An 11,840-nucleotide genomic window follows, 5' to 3' on the forward strand; every position below is an offset into this window, starting at 1 on the left:
GCAACTGTTCATACATTACTGAAATCATTTTTTTTTGCACTGTTCTTTGACGGTTTGCTTTTAAGAAATGTATCTCTGTTTGATCCCAATCAATATGCGCTGGCTGCCTTGGAGACCAGGAGATTTATAGATTAAGCCCCGCACCTCATGTACAGTAAATACTATCCAAGCAGTGGATAAACTGGTAGGTAGATGATAGTGACACCTGCTTCATCTAACACTTGCAATTACTTTGAAATAGATCTGGTGGTATTTCAAGTTGTTGTTAGAAAGCCAAACCCTTCCAAGGAGTTGTTATTCAAGAGGAGCAAAAAGCTTCTCCCTCATAGTATTTGATCATCATGCCATTGCTACACAGCAACTAAAACACAAAAGTACAGGTATGTTTCTCAAAGGGTTACAGCCTGAGGTGTGAACAGGGCTTAAGTAAGTATGTGTATATTCAAACTCAGGTACTGTGTGTGTGTGTGTGTGTGTGTGTGTGTGTGTGTGTGTGTGTGCGTTCTCTTATACACATCTAGATGTGTATAAGAGACAGATGTTTGTGTGTGTGTGTGTGTGTGTGTGTGTGTGTGTGTGTGATTAGAGCGAGTTACAGATTATGGTCTCTTTTGACTTGATACTACAGATTGCCGAGGGCCATTGGCACATCGATTCTGACAGGTAACAGTAGTGTTAAAAGCTTCTCTCTTTACAGCGTATTCCCTGATGGACTATTCTCCATCAACACCAAGCCCCTCAACAACACTCCCCCTGCTGCCCCTATTCTCCATCACAGCACTCACCAGAGGGCGCTACAATGGCGAGGCCAGTACTTTGATGACACACATGCTTGTAATAAGAAAAAGCAACTTCAACAAACCAAAAAAATCTTATAAACCCATTTATTTAAAACATTTACAATTTACACACCCATTTTTCTGTTGACCAGGCCAACCCTGTGACATCTTCCCCTTGACATAAACCAGTCAACTCACTATCACTGTTGTTTTCTAATGAGATCAACGTTGTTTCCATGTCATTTCAACCTAAAAAAATCTATGCGATGACATTGAATCAACGTGGGAAACTGATTTGATTTGCAAAAAGTCATAAACGTAAGGGCAAGTTTTTACGTAAATCCAATGACATGGTGACATTTGTTGTTGATTTTACATTGAATTCACATATAAATCAAAACCAGATGTTGAATTGACGGGGGGGGTTTTAGCTGTAGCAACTGAATGGTGGACACCTACAGTACAGTGCATGTTTAGTGCTCCCGAGTGGCGCGGTGGTCAAAGGCACTGCATCTCAGTGCAAGAGGTGTCACTATAGTCTCTGATTCAAATCCAGGCTGTATCACATCCGACTGATTTGTAGTCCCATAGGGCAGCACACAATTGGCCCAGTGTTGCCCGGGATAGGCCGTCATTGTAAATAATAATTTGTAAATAACTGACTTGCCTAGTTAAATAAAAATAACTGAATCAGCCCTGAATCCATCCAATATGATTCAGCTGCAGCAGCAACTGTGAAATGAACACCAAATGCTGGGTGCTGGCACAGCCCTGCAGTTTCCACAGTAACTGGGACCAAAAATAGCAACCCAAACCAGCGGCCATTCCGCACAGGATACTATTTATATACTCTAATGGTATCCACGTGAGAAAAGCAGACGCATTCCTCGGCTAGCTGTCCAATTACTTTCAAAAAGATGAGCAGGACAGAGTCTTTGCAAATCCAATTACTTGTTCACATTAATTTCACCTCTTTGAGCAATCGATCCTTGTGTTTGGAACAGTACATCCGAGAACTTCAAGGCTAGATACCAAGTTAACTAGCATACTAAACAGGCCTATTAATGTAACTCAGAATAGTGATTAGCAATAGCAAGAAACATAATGGGAACCAGAGGGTTAAATAGGGAAATAATAATAACGTAATGGGAACCAGATGTGTACACTCAAGACATAACAAATGGAAAACAGAAACATGGATCGGTGGCAGCTAGAAAGCCAGTGACGACGAGCGCCGAACGCCGCCCGAACAAGGAGAGGCACCAACTTCGGCGGAAGTCGTGACAGAAACATTAATTTTCCATTCTAAATTCAAAAATCTGCTGCTGATGGAGCTCATGAGTTGGGCTTCTCTGAGCTGGATATGTCTGAGCTGACTTTTCTTTCTGTGTGTGTGTGTGGTGTGTGTGTGTGTGTGTGTGTGGTGTGTGTGTGTGTGTGTGTGTGGTGTGTGTGTGGTGTGTGTGTGTGTGTGTGTGTGTGTGGTGTGTGTGTGGTGTGTGTGTGTGTGTGTGTGGTGTGTGTGTGTGTGTGTGTGTGGTGTGTATTGCGTGCATGTATGGTGCATGCATGTGGTGGTGCGTGCATGCGTATGTGAGTGCTTGCCTGTGTGCGTGTGTGCTGGCACGTGTGTATGTGCATGCATGACTGGGTGATATATACAGTAAGACGGGACGTATTGTTTCACCATGGTAACCGTAGCATCACACTGCTACAGAGAGCCAGAGAGGTTGAAGATGAAGACAGAGATTACATAGAGTAAGACCTGACCAAACAGTTGGCAATCACTGAGGTGTCAATGACTTAATGGGCTGGTGTTCATTGACAGGTTTACCCTGTTGATGGCTGCCGGTAGGTCAGGTTTACATTACATATACACTATGAGTTCATTCCTTCCTCTCATCATCTTCCCCTCTCTTCAGACCACGGCATCTACCTCTCTCTAACAAATCTAATTTGTGCATCTAATTGTAGCCTAATTGTGATAATGTACCGATATATGATTTTATGTGATGACATTGGATTTGTGCATCTAATTGTAGCCTATGATATTTGTTTGTGTGATAATGTACTGATATGGGTCATTATGTGATGACATTGGATTTGTGCATCTAATCGTAGCCTATGATATTTGTTTGTGTGATAATGTACTGATATGTGATTTTAAGTGATTTTCAATTGGTTATGTATTTTCTTTCTTTCCATTTGTTTCCATAAAAGCCCATCTAGGGGCAGCTGTTGAAAATGAGCGTAAGCTAGAAAACACAATAGTGCAGTACATTGGACGACTGTTTGTTCGATGTGTTTGTACTTGTCCCTATCCAAATAAGACGAATAGAAAATGTTATGAGATTACAGTGGCTCTGCGTGTGCATCGATCTAGATGCAGCCTGTGTCTCTAAATAAATAGACTTGAGAGAGATTCAAATAACCCTAAACATTGAAAATGATAACTGTTATTTTTTTAAATTCTCATTCTTTATTGTTTGTCATAGAATAAACACAAATGAATCTAGGACTACATCAACAACAACAAAAATCAGGACAGTCTGAAAATAACTATCCACAAAGCCTATTGATTGATGTGAAGGCAAGTGCCTATTCCAACTCAGTGCAATACAATATAGGCCTGTATGACCTGCATGTGGAGACAGGTAGACATATGCCATTGTTAGTGGTGATGATGATGATGACTTGGATTCTCAAATTTCAACAACAAAAAAAAGCCCAGGCTACTCAAATATACATTATCTAGCCCTGTTAAAAGTTCTGTCTTCCATAGAAAAATGCATTATTCTCATCAAACCAGGGTTGCCATGTCCGTGGTTTTCCTGGAATTGGAATTACTATGAAAACATTGTCGCTGGTGAAAATGTATTGGTCACGGTTTGCGAGTTTTTGGGCTACTTCTAAGTTGCACCACGGCCGCCATCAAAAGTTTGGACACACAAACTCATTCAAGGGGTTTTTCTTTATTTTTACTATTTTCTACATTGCAGAATAATAGTGAAGACATCAAAACAATGAAATAACACATATGGAATCATGTAGTAACCAAAAACGTGTTAAACAAATTAAAATATATTTTTACTTTGATATTATTCAAAGAGGCCACTAGGGTTGCAAAGGGTCAGAAACTTTCCGGTAAATATCCGGAATTATTGCTTAAATTGGGAATATTGCTTAAATTGGGAATGGGAATATTGCTTAAATTCCTCAGAAAAGTTAGGTTATAACAGTGAACCTTTTTTTGTGGGATACACATAAGGCAATTCTTGGTCTTGTGGCATATTTTGGTTAAACGAACCCAGATTCAATGGAATTGCAACCCTCTGCATGCCCAGTGCAGTCTTCCATCACATGTGCAGTGCACTCTTCCATCACATGTACAGCTGATTCTCAAGATCTGCACACTAATGAGATGCTATTGAGCCCACACTACTACACTGTCTGAGCCAAGGACTACATGCTTTCTGGTAAGTTTTGATTACAATACTGGGTGGGGTGAATATATTTTATATGACATACATGATTTTAGTTAAAACCTCTTACGTATTCAGAAGTTCGGATGACTGACGTGCCCAAAGTAAACTGCCTGGTACTCAGGCCCAGAAGCAAGGATATGCATATAATAGAAAACACTCTGAAGTTTCTAAAACTGTTAAAATAATGTCTGTGAGTATGACAGAACTGATATGGCAGGGAAAAACCTGAGGAGAATCCATCCAGAATTTCTTTTTTTTTAGGTCACCACCCATTCAAACACTTGTCTATGGGATATTCAAAGGAAATCCTCCCAGATTGCAGTTCCTATGGCTTCCACTAGATGTCAACAGTCGTTAGAAAGGGTTTCAGGCTTGTTTTTTGAAAAATTAGCTAGAATTTGTAGTTTTTCAAGATGGCTCTCATTTGGACTGTAGTCTTGTGGCGTGCGTGGTTGAGGGTGCGCTCTTTGTTATTTATCTCCGGTATTGAACATACTATTCTCCGTCTTAAATGTAATTGTTTATCTACATATTAGGGTACCTGAGGATTGATTAGAAACGTTGTTTGACTTGTTTGGACAAAGTTTATTGGTAACTTTTGGGATTGCTTTGTCTGTATGTTGAACGACTGGAACGGGTGGATTACTGAATCCAACGCGCCAAATAAACAGACTTTTTTGGGATATAAAGAAGGACTTTATCGAACAAAACGACCATTTGTTGTGTAGATGGGACCCTTGGGATTGCAAACAGAGGAAGATCTTCAAAGGTAAGTGATTTATTTTATTGCTATTTCTGACTTTTGTGACGCCTCTGCTGGTTTGGAAAATGTTTTTAATGATTTTGCATGCGTGTGCCTTTTTGAAATCTGACAAAGCGGCTGGATTAACAATAAGTTACGCTTTTAAATGATGTATGACACTTGTATTTTCATGAATGTTTAATATTACAATTTTTGTATTTTGAATTTCGCACTCTGCAATTTCACCGGATGTTGTCGAGATGGGGCGCTAGCGTCCCACCTAGCCTTAAGAAGTTTTAACTAGTAAATAGTAGCCTACAGCAAAGTGTGTTTAAATATTTTCTAACTTGTTAACAATTTCTGCTAGTTAGTTTTTGCTATCATGTGGGTTTTAGCTTGCTTGAGCCTGCTAACTGAGGAATGTTAATTCACCTGTTTCCATCCTGTTTCATTTTAAAACATGTATCTTACAAAGGAGTTGTTTAATCTAACTGCTTAACTATTTATCTGTACATGGAATTGTATTTGTTTTTTTTTCTAATCTTTACAGGAAAATGCCATGGGCACTATCTGATGTGTGGAGACATTTCACTGCAGCAAATGTAGAAGGAAAAACTGTGCACATTTGCAAATACTGTGCCAAATCATATGTGAAGAATGCAACAAAGATGCAGAATTATCTGGCCAAGTGCATAAAGTTCCCTTAGCACTCACAACAAGCAACCTCTGACAAAAGTCCCTCTACTTCTATTCGAGGTGAAAATGATGAATCAGACACCTTATCGATAGCAACAGCTCATTGTCCTCCTGGAATCAGAAGTTTTTTTGACTTAATGGAGGAACGTAGTCAGAGAAATGCTGATGAATGTCTTGCTCAAGCTGTGTATGCAAATGGTTCACCTCTGATGCTCACAGGCAATGTGTACTGGAAGAGATTTCTGAATGTTCTTCGCCCAGCATACACCCCACCATCCAGACAAGCTTCATCTACTCATTTGCTGGATGCAGAGTTCAACAGAGTTCAACTGAAGGTCAAGCAAATCATAGAGAAAGCAGACTGTATTGCATTCATCTCTGATGGGTGGTCGAATGTTTGTGGGCAAGGAATAATTAACGACATCATCTCCACCCCTCAACCAGTATTCTACAAGAGCACAGACACAAGGGACAACAGACACACCGGTCTCTACATTGCAGATGAGCTGAAGGCAGTCATTCATGACCTTGGACCACAGAAGATATTTGCACTGGTGACAGACAATGCTGCGAACCTGATGGCTGCTTGGTCTAAAGTGGAGGAGTCCTACCCTCACATCACACCCATTGACTGTGCTGCTCATGCATTGAATCTGCTCCTCAAGGACATCATGGCCCTGAAAACATTGAATACACTCTACAACAGAGCCAAGGAAATGGTTAGGTATGTGAAGGGTCAACTTGTTATAGCAGCAATATACCTCACCAAGCAAAGTGAGAAGAATAAGAGCACCACATTGAAGCTGCCCAGCAACACCCGTTGGGTTGGTGTTGTCATCATGTTTGACAGTCTCCTGGAGGGGAAGGAGTCTCTCCAAGAAATAGCCATACCACAGTCTGCCGATATGGACAGCCCCATCAAGAGGATCCTCCTGGATGATGTATTTTGGGAGAGAGTGGTAAGCAGGTAGAATCTCCTGAAACCTATAGCAGTAGCCAATGCATGGATTGAGGGAGACAATGTCATCCTGTCTGATGTTCAGACTCTTCTCGCAGATGTAAGAGAAGAAATCTGTACTGCCCTGCCCACTTCACTGTTGCTCCAAGCAGAGGAAACTGCAGTTCTGAAATACATCAAAAAGCGTGAAGAGTTCTGCCTGAAGCCCATACACGCAGCAGCGTACATGTTGGACCCCAAGTATGCTGGCAAGAGCATCCTGTCTGGTGCAGAGATCAACAAGGCCTATGGTGTCATCACTACCGTGTCTCGCCACATTGGCCTGGATGAGGGCAAGGTTCTTGGCAGTCTGGCGAAGTACACTTCCAAGCAAGGGCTTTGGGATGGAGATGCAATATAGCAGTCGTGCCAACATATCTCATCAGCCAACTGGTGGAAGGGATTTTGTGGATCTGAGGCACTTTCCCCTGTTGCCTCCATCATCCTCCAAATCCCACCAACATCAGCCGCCTCAGAGCGCAAATGGTCCTTTTTTGGGAACACACACACACCAAAGCATGCAACAGGCTGAAACATTGGTGTTCAKCCGGGCAAATTTGAGCCTGACAACAAGCCATCCTCAACAAGGTTGGAAAGTGACAGTGAAGATGAGGCCTCAGAGGCTGATGTTCAAGAGGTGGACATTTTTATCCTTTATTTAACTAGGCAAGTCAGTTATGAACAAATTATTATTTACAATGACAGCCTGGGAACAGTGGGTGAACTGCCTTGTTCAGGGGCAGAACAACATATTTTTACCTTGTCAGCTCAGGGATTCAATCTAGCAACCTTTCAGTTACTGGCCCAATGCTCTAACCACTAGGCTACCTGCCGCCAACATAAAGGAGGTTCGGGGAGAAGACTTGGAAGCCTGAGAGGAACACAAACAAAGCTTTAGTTTCTATAACTATAATTTTACAGATGTATGTTGAAAACGTTTTTGGGAGATGTGATGGATCATTGGGGACCATTCAATATTCCCTTTCTTTTGTTGTTCAGTGAAATCATCCCATGTGAAGAGTCAACTCATTTAATTAAAGTTCAATTAAATGTTTTTTTTATTTCTATTGGAAGGATTTAATCATTTGTAATTATGTCTACTTATGATAAGTTAAAAGGTGTCACGTTCTGACCTTAGTTTCTTTTTTATGTCTTTGTGTTAAGTTGGTCAGGGCGTGAGTTGGGGTGGGCAGTCTATGTTCTTTTTTCTAGGTTGTTTGTTTTCTATGTGTTTGGCCTGGTGTGGTTCCCAATCAGAGGCAGCTGTTTATCGTTGTCTCTGATTGGGAGCCATATTTAGGTAGCCTGTTTTCCATTGTGTGTTGTGGGTGGTTGTTTCCTGTTTAGTGTTTTGTTTTTACCTTTCAGGACTGTTCGTTTGTCGTTTTTGTTGTTTGTCAAGTGTTTTCATATTTTATTAAAAAATATGACCACTTACCACGCTGCACCTTGGTCTCCTCTATACGACGATCGTTACAAAAGGTTTCTGTTTCTGTCTCCATATGGTAAATATATCCAATGCAAAAAAACATCTACATTTAAATGGTATTAATATTAATTCCCATATATTCCTGTTAATTCCCATGGAAAGTTTCCACCTCTGAATATTGCCCAAAATGAGTAAACCCTAGTAGCCTTGATGACAGCTTTGCACACTCTTGGAATTCTCTCAACCAGCTTCATGAGGCAGTCAATTAACAGGTGTGCCTTGTTAAAAGTCAATTTGTGGAATTTCTTTCATTCTTAATGCATTTGAGCCAATCAGTTGTGTTATGACAAGGTAGGGGTGGTATACAGAAGATAGCCCTATTTGGTAAAAGACCAAGTCCATATTATGGCAAGAACAGATCAAATAAGCAAAGAGAAACGACAGTCCATCATTACTTTAAGACATGAAGGTCAGTCAATCCGTAAAACATTTCAAAACTTAGAAAGTTTCTACAAGTGCAGTCGCAAAAACCATCAAGAGCTATGATGAAACTGGTTCTCATAAGGACCGCCACAGGAAATGAAGAGAGTTACCTCCGCTGCAGAGGATAAGTTCATTAGAGTTACCAGTCTCAAATTGTAGCCAAAATAAATGTTTCACAGAGTTCAAGTAACAGACACATCTCAACATCAACTGTTCAGAGGAGACTGCGTGAATCAGGCCTGAATCAGGCTGCAAAGAAACCACTACTAAAGGACACCAATATGAAGAAGAGACTTGCTTGGGCCAAGAAAAATGAGCAATGGACATTAGACCGGTAGAAATCTGTCCTTTGGTCTGATGAGTCCTAATCTGAGATTTTTTGTTCCAACCGCCGTGTCTTTGTGAGACGTAGAGTAGGTGAACGGATGATGTCTGCAGGTGTGRTTCCCACCGTGGAACATGGAGGAGGAGATGTGATGTTGTGGGGGTGCTTTGCTGGTGACACTGTCAGTGATTTATTTAGAATTCAAGGCACACTTAACCAGCATGGCTACCACAGCATTCTGCAGCAATACGCCACCCCATCTGGTTTGCGCTTAGTGTGACTATCATTTGTTTTTCAACAAGGCAATGACCCAACACACCTCCAGGCTGTGTAAGGACTATTTAACCAAGAAGGAGAGTGATGGAGTGCTTCATCAGATGACCTGGCCTCCACAATCACCCGACCTCAACCCAATTGATATGGTTTGGGATGAGTTGGACCACAGAGTGAAGGAAAAGCAGCCAACAGATGCTCAGCATATGTGGGAACTTCTTCAAGACTGTTGGCAAAGCATTCCAGGTGAAGCTGTTTGAGAGAATGCCAAGAGGGCTCAAAGCTGTCATCGAGGCAAAGGGTGGCTATTTTGAAGAATCTAAAATATGTTTTGATTTGTCTAATACTTTTTAGGTTACTACATGATTCCATATGTGTTATTTCATAGTTTTGATGTCTTCATTATTATTCTACAATGTAGAAAATAGTAAAAATAAACAAAAACCCTTGAATGAGTAGTTGTGTCCAAACTTTTGACTTGTACTGTACATATTATTAATATTTAATTCAGGGATTGAAATTACAACCCCATGCTCAGTAGTCTATTCCAGCAGGCTATTTGGAAACACAAGCACTTCTTACCTCGAAATCTCTTTGCTATTCATGTTGAATAAATTATTCTGTCAATCGTTCAGTTTACATCTTGCCTACATCTTGCCTAGGCTATCTCACATTAGATGTAGTTCTATCGGGGGCTATTAGATACCTGCATCTAGCGAAGCAATCCATTGCAAAGTTGAATTACAATCATAAACCCAGATTTTAGACTGTAGCCTATGCCTATTGAAATGACAAGTTAATCTCACAAATGTGCCATTTACAGCTGTAGTCTTAACATCTGGCACATAATAGTGTCACAATTGCCAGAAAATAGCCCAACATTAGATTTTTTAGTTCGTCCCAGTGTTTCTTGCTCAGAGATTTTGCTCAGAGATTCTCTGTCCAACTTTCATGACTCAAACTCTCCTGTCGGATTTATAGTTATGCACATGTGCCAAAGGGATTTATTTAAGAAATAAGGCAGTAGGGGTTGTGGTATATTGCCAATATACCACGGCTAAGGGTATGTGTGTGTCTCTCAGAAACAGGGCACCTCTCAAGGGGGTTATATGCACAATATATTTTCTTATGCCAGGATACAGTCCTTAGCCGTGGTATATTGGCCATATACCACAAACCCATGAGGTGCCTTATTGCTATTATAATCTGGTTACCAATGTAATTAGAGCAGTAAAAATAAATATTTTGTCATACCTGTGGTATACGGTCTGATATACCACGGCTGTCAGCCAATCAGCATTCGGGGCTAGAACCACCCAGTTTATAATTGTAATGTTTTTCCTTTGTCATTATGTGGTATTGTGTGTAGATTGATGAGGGAAAAAAACATTTAATAMATTTTAGAATAAGGCTGTAACAATAGTTTCCGAATGCACTTTACCATACCCTCTCCTGCTTTACTGCTTAATCATAGCAGTCAAACAAGGACAATTATGGGAAAGGATCTGTCGAGTTTAATAAGGGCAAATTATATTTTATCTTGAGTCATATTCAAATTCCTTTATTATGTCACTTCATAGCTTGCAATAATAATTATTTTGATGAAAACTCAATTTTGCTTCTAGCATCGTTACAAGTTATGGACGTTATGGAAAAAGGATATATTGTATAAATGTGGCAAGTCCTCTCCTGCTGTAGGAAAAATTTGCTTGACTAGTTTCAGGCCTTTTGTGCTGGTTTTCAGTATTCATTGGGCAAGAAATTTGTTTGATCTTGCAACCCTGTCATCAGCTGCTCAGCCAGGAGGTGATTGAGGGGAAAGATGGCGGAGGCGGATGATGAAGTGGATTCTGAATCTAATGGCGGTAGAATCAAGGAGAATTGGAATATTGTCCAAAAGAAAGGAAAACGGAGCAAAGTAGAGTACAGTGATGAGAACGTTACTTCGTATCTTGTAGGAGTACGGTTTGTAAATGAGGAGCAGCTGATTGAATTACCAATCTTGAGGAATCCATTTGAGATATCCAAACTGGTGGAGAGAGTGCTGGGTAGAGTGAAGGCTGTGAGGATCACGAGAGGCAGGCTGGTTTAGATTTTTTTGTGCTTCTGAGGATCAGAAGAAACGTGTGTTGTGTCTCACCCGATTTGATAAGTTTGAAGTGTTGTGTGTGTCTCTCAGAAACAGGGCACCTCTCAAGGGGGTTATATCTGGAGTCTCGTGGGAAGTAGATGTTGAAGAGATGAAAAATACTCCTGAGTGATTGATGCACGTCGGATGAATTGTGTGGTGAATGAAGCAAAAGTGAAGAGTCTGTTCTTTTMTTTTTTGATATGGAGTCAGTTAGGGTGTATTAACTACAGAGTCGGAGCATTCATCCCAAGACCAATGCAGTGTGATCATTGTAAAGCTGTTGGTCATGTTTCAAGTGTTTGCAGAAAGGAGAAGTCGARATGTCCAAGTTGTGGAAAAGATCATATTATGTTGTAAAAGTGAAGAAAATGTGATATGTTGCAATTGTGGTGGGAATCATGAAGCCTTGTCTTTCGAATGCCCCATAAGGGTGAAAGAAAATGAGGTGGCCAAAGTCAGGGCTATCCAGAGCATATCATATGCAGCAGCTGTTAAACGGG

Source organism: Salvelinus sp. IW2-2015, linkage group LG7, assembly GCF_002910315.2.
Source record: "Salvelinus sp. IW2-2015 linkage group LG7, ASM291031v2, whole genome shotgun sequence".
Lineage (NCBI taxonomy): Eukaryota > Metazoa > Chordata > Actinopteri > Salmoniformes > Salmonidae > Salvelinus > Salvelinus sp. IW2-2015.